The sequence below is a fragment of the Sciurus carolinensis genome, unplaced genomic scaffold, assembly GCF_902686445.1.
Source record: "Sciurus carolinensis unplaced genomic scaffold, mSciCar1.2, whole genome shotgun sequence".
Lineage (NCBI taxonomy): Eukaryota > Metazoa > Chordata > Mammalia > Rodentia > Sciuridae > Sciurus > Sciurus carolinensis.
In genome coordinates, this window is record NW_025920119.1 from 2,768,334 (window position 1) to 2,773,839 (window position 5,506).

Below are 5,506 nucleotides of genomic sequence, written 5' to 3' on the forward strand. Positions count from 1 at the left end.
GTGTTGTTGAAACACTCGCTGTATTCTTCACCATGACCTGGAGCACTAAACACCTTGTTGTCTCTGCCTGTTTTCCAGGAAGCAAAAATAACATTGACATGAACTGCAGGATTTTGAATTATCTGCTTAGAATCATTCCAAGAATGGATTTGCTTATGTAGTCATTTGATTCCTGTTGCTGTAGATTGAAGGCTTAGGTGGACTTTTCTGATTCCCAAAAGAGGACTTAGAGGCACAGCCAGGAGAGGAGTCCTCCATGGAACATGGCTGAAGGTTAAAAGGCTCTGAGAAACTCGCCAGACCTTTTGTAGAGATAATAACAGTCATGCCTTTACAGACCTGAGTTTGGATTTCTGATCTTCAAAGTAGTTTTGGATTTGCTTGTAGCAGCCTAAGTGCAGGGTTTTCCCATTGCTAGCAGGATCTGTGGCATGGACTGGAGGCAAATGAGGAAACAGGAAAAGAGGGAAAAAGGAAGGAGCTCTATGTCGTGGGAGGGTCAGGAGCTGGAGTTCATGGGCTAGTGTGCAGGATGTTGAAGCAGAGGAGATGATTGTGAAGTGGTGTGCAGGAGCATGTCTGCATAGTGGGAGGCGGTATGTGTCTTCAGCCTGGGTATCTGGGGTTCAGTTTCTGCAGAGTCAATCAACTGCGTATCAAAAGTATTCAGAAAAAAATTGCTTCTGTACTCAACATGTAGTTTCCTGTTCTTGTCATTATTCCCCACATAAGATAGTATAACAGTTGTTTATGTATCATTTACATTGTATGAGGTTAATGAGTAATCTAGAATAACTGGAAGTGTACGGGTGGATGGGCCCAGGTTATACATCAATACTACATACCATTTTATCTTAGGAGCCTGACCATCCTAGGATTCTGGTATCTTTGAAGGGTTCAAAAACCCATCCCTTATAGATATTGAGGAGCAACCTACAGTAGTTTGAAGAAAGCTTACCTAGTAGCTGAAGAAGATCCTGACCACTCTCCCCAGTGGTAGCTCCTTCTAAGTTTCAAGTGGGTTGCTGCTTAGGCTCCTGGATTCTTAAAGAGCAAGATGGGAGGTGAGAAGGTCTCTGGTCACGTCCTCTTGGTTACCTGGGAATAGAGACATGGGTGGAGAGAGACAGGGACAGCCTTCCAGTGCTGACAGACTGGTTTTGGTGATGACTCAAAAGATGTCACTTTAGGCCATCCTGTGCCTCAGCGTTGGGAGATCACAAAGGAACCAAGTTCTGTTTTCTTGAACTTTTCTTTTTCCTTAAGAGGTACTTCTGGGTAATCATGTATTATCTGAAGTCCTTTTCTGACATTTCTTCTAACATACTGTCATTGGATTCTATGAATATAGAATCTAGATTTGTTTGGATTATTTTCTTCCCTTGTTTTCATGTTGTTCATGTATCTTCCCCTCTATCAGTGCAGATCTGGGATATTACAGATTTCCCCCTATAGGCTTATAGTGGCCCTATTGGTTTCCAAAACACTTTCTTTAAGGGGAGATCAATATTAGCAGTGCCCAATTCAGACACTATGCTGCAATCCTAGACCAAATATCCCCTATGAGGACAATAACAAAATTCATAATAAACAAAATGAGTTCAAATATTATCTTCAGTAAAATGAACAGATTTGCAATAAGTTCTGCAGTTTCAAATGGAGGACAAAGAGGATGCAGAGGGATGTAGAATGTGGCTGTTAATGGGAAAAGAAAAGAATATACAGAAGTTCTAGATAATAGAAAGGGTGAGAGTGTAATCAAAAGAAATTGGATGTTAGCATGCAAAAATGGGAGAAAGAGACTCTGAGGGAACAGGTAAACAAAAGGAAAAGAGAGCAAGAAAAATAAAGAAATAAAAACTTAAATTTTTTCAATAAGGATAAAAAAGAAAATCTATAGTATAACAGTCATATAGTAATGAAACCTCCCAGAGTTCAGTAGCCTGATGCATGAGAGGTCTTTTTTTTAAATTTTTGATAGGGGGCTTCATTATAGGGCCTTGCTGAGTTGCTAAGGCTGGCTTTGAACTCTGCTTTCTATTGCTTCAGCTTCCCAAGCCTCTGGGATTACAGGCATGGGCCACAGTATCCAACTGGATGTGGAATTTTAATAAACAGTGTCTTGCTAAATTTGCACATTCAGTTTTTGTACCTGAAAGATTACTGATATGTAGACTATTTAAATGTTGTGCTATAGTTGTTGGGTACGTAGATTTTGCACCTACATAACAAAAATGATATGGTTGATATTTATCCTTTTTAAAAAAATATTTAAACTTTTTGAAAGGTTAGAAGAGAATCTTAGGCAAAGGAAACCATGGGAAGAATAGTGTAGACCTATCATGGATAAGGTTTCTTTGTATCAGGTATTGGACTCAGGGGCACTCAACCACTTTGACACATCCCTGGTCTTTAATTCCTTTATTTTGAGACAGCAGAGTCTAGCTAAGTTGCTTAGGGCTTTGTTAAGATGCCTAAGCCAACTGTTAACTTGCCATCCTTTTCCCTCCCAAGCTCCTGGGTTTGCAGGCCACCCTACCCCACAGAGCTTTATTTTTTTATGTCTTTGCAATACTGGGTATTTAGAACAGGGATGCTCTCCTACATAACAAACCCTTTCTAGTTTTTCTTTTGAGATGGAGTCTCATGAGATGTTTGGATTGGCTTTGAACTTGTGATCCTCTTGCCTCAGCTATTGGAATTGCTGGTATCAAGGCATGTGCCACTGACTCATCTTTTTCTTATCATTTATGTATAAATAATTCTCTACAGTAGAAATTGCTCAAACATTATGTAAAGCATGCATAGGCTTAAATCACATTTGGCTTAATGATTGATGCTAACCAAATGCAAAGATAAATTTCAAGGATTTTGCTTTTCCTTCTAATTGTTGTTGCCATTTAATAGTCTTCTTTGAATATATCTGAATGGATACTTACTTTCATGAAGATTTGCTAAGTTTTTTTTCCAGTGCTGAGCAGTGAATCTGGGGCCAGGTTTATGCTGAGCAAGTACTGAGCTATATCCCCACACCATCAGTTTTGTTTATTTTAAAGATTTTTTTAAAGCTTACAGTTTTATTGATGTAGCCTAGTTGTAGAGAGCATGCTTAGGATGTGTAAGGCCTTAGATTTCATTCCTAGCGCATATGCATGCTCTCTATCTCACACACACAAACAAGGCTTACAAATTTATTATGTCAGAGTTGCAACAAAAACTCTTATTTCTGTTTATTTTTTGAGGTGCATGGGTGGTACATGGTAGTAATTTAAAATAACTTTTTTAAAAATGTTACAATATCTTAATGAATATTCTGTTTTGTCTGTTGGGAAATTTCTTTTGAGAAGGCTTTGGATTTAATTATTTTTAATGAATTGTTTGTTTATTTTCTGAAATTCTTTTTTCACTTTATTATGTATTTTAAAGTTATATTTCTGTGGCATGTAAGTAATTAATCGTATTTTGCAACTCTTGCCACCATTCATTTTCAGAACTTTTTTACCCAAAACTCTGTATTCATTAAACTCTAATTTCCCATTCTTCACCCCCCACTAGTTCCTGGCAACCACTGTTCACATGTTCTATGAACTTTGCTACTGTAAGTACTTGAATATAAGTACAAACAATAGAGTATCTGTTTTGTGATTCATTTATTTCATTTGGCTTAAAATCCTCAAGCTTCATCAATATTGTGACATGAATCAGAATTGCCTTCCTTTTAAAGACTGAATAGCAACCATTATATATTTGTACCACATTTTGTTGATTTATTCATCCATTGATTAAACTTTTGTAAATTGTAAATTAACTTCCCTTATCCACAGCCACAAACTAAGGCCTAGATATTTGTCTAGATCATGAAATGTTATTGTTCTGAAGGGAATATAGCCAAAGAATTAGAGGGAGCTCTGTAAATTTATCTATCTTGCTAAATTAAAGAATGAATGTCTTAATGTTAAAGTATTCTAATATGAAAACACTTGTGTTGTGCCATACCTTAAAGGTCAAGAGATAAATTTTAATTATATAAATTATGTATCAGACTGTGGCATTATTTTATTCTACTTGAGAGAATCAGTAGAGGAACAAACTCTCTTTTACACATCATCACAAAAACCCAAATTAAATGAGAACACTAAGAAGAAGAATGACTTCCTTAGAAAACGCCACCTCTAATAAATGTTACAAAGAATCTTAGACACAAATGTTCTGAAACCTTCAAGGGTAGAAGAACAAAATCATAAATATTCTGGTATTAAACTTGTGTTCTTATACATATTTCCCCTGGAACTAAAAACAAGACTAAAAAGGTAAATGTGTCTACTTGAATAATTTCTTTTCCACACAATGCATGTCTGAACATGTTATGAAACATTAATAATCAGATCTCTCAAATAGTCTCAAACTTTATTTATAGCATCATGTTGGTGAACAAAATAAGTAAATTCCCTACAAGTTACAGTAACTTTAATCCCTCCTGTTCTCATTATCACTTTAAAAATTTTTTTAACCACTTTACTTTTATAATGTAAAATAAAATTTTTTGACTATGGTGTTGGATTTTACAGAATCTTAGATTCAGTGTTCATATATTTATTTTTCTTTATACACATATATACCATATTAAAGCTTGGTAGTTACCCTATTAAGCAAAATGCTTCCAAACGGTGACTTGGTATAATACTCCACCTCCCTTACAATGCACAATATTACAAGCCACCTAAGTGAAAATATTTTAATTATGATAAAGACTTTTTTACATAAATTTCCATGAGTAATAAATACCTTTTGTTATTCAACAGTCCTCTCCCTCAACAAAGAGAAGCATGAGTTAGTTAAGAATCTTCAGAGGCTTTAAGTGAACCTACCTGCTATTGGGATCCCTCCCAGACATGTGTTGTGCTGTGGTGGGAGATTCAAGTCCAAGGAAGTACTATTTGAGGTGGGGTTTGCTGTGTGTTTCAAGGGCATGATGCTGTTGCATGGAAAGGCCATCCAAGAATAGTAGGCTGCCTGGCCTGTAAAACTGAAGGAATTGTAAATTGCCCAGTGCTTCTGCAAATGAGGGAACCTTTGTGGCATGACTAGAAATGTACAATTAACAGTTTGTCCATGCAGCAGATTTAGGAATCCAAAGCCTAGAGCTTTGGCAGGTATTGTATTTGAAGAGGAGTTCTGAAGAGATGTGGGTGAAAGGGAAAGTTTGTCTTGGATGAACAATTCCTGCTCACTCAGGTCTGCTAAGGCTTTTTGAGTAACATCAAAAGGATTAAACCCCGAGTCATCCTCTGGTTGTTTATTAGAACCAAAGCCAAATGCTGCTTACCAATCTGTAGAGGATGGTACTGGGATTTTTTTCTGATGTGAAGAGACTCTGTGACTGGTGCCATAGGCTAATCACGAGATGTCCATGGGGAACTTGGAAAAGGAGGAGGCCTACTTGGGATAGGGTTGGAATGGCAAAAATTGTCAAGAGAATAATGATTGTGACTCTGTTACTGCCTCT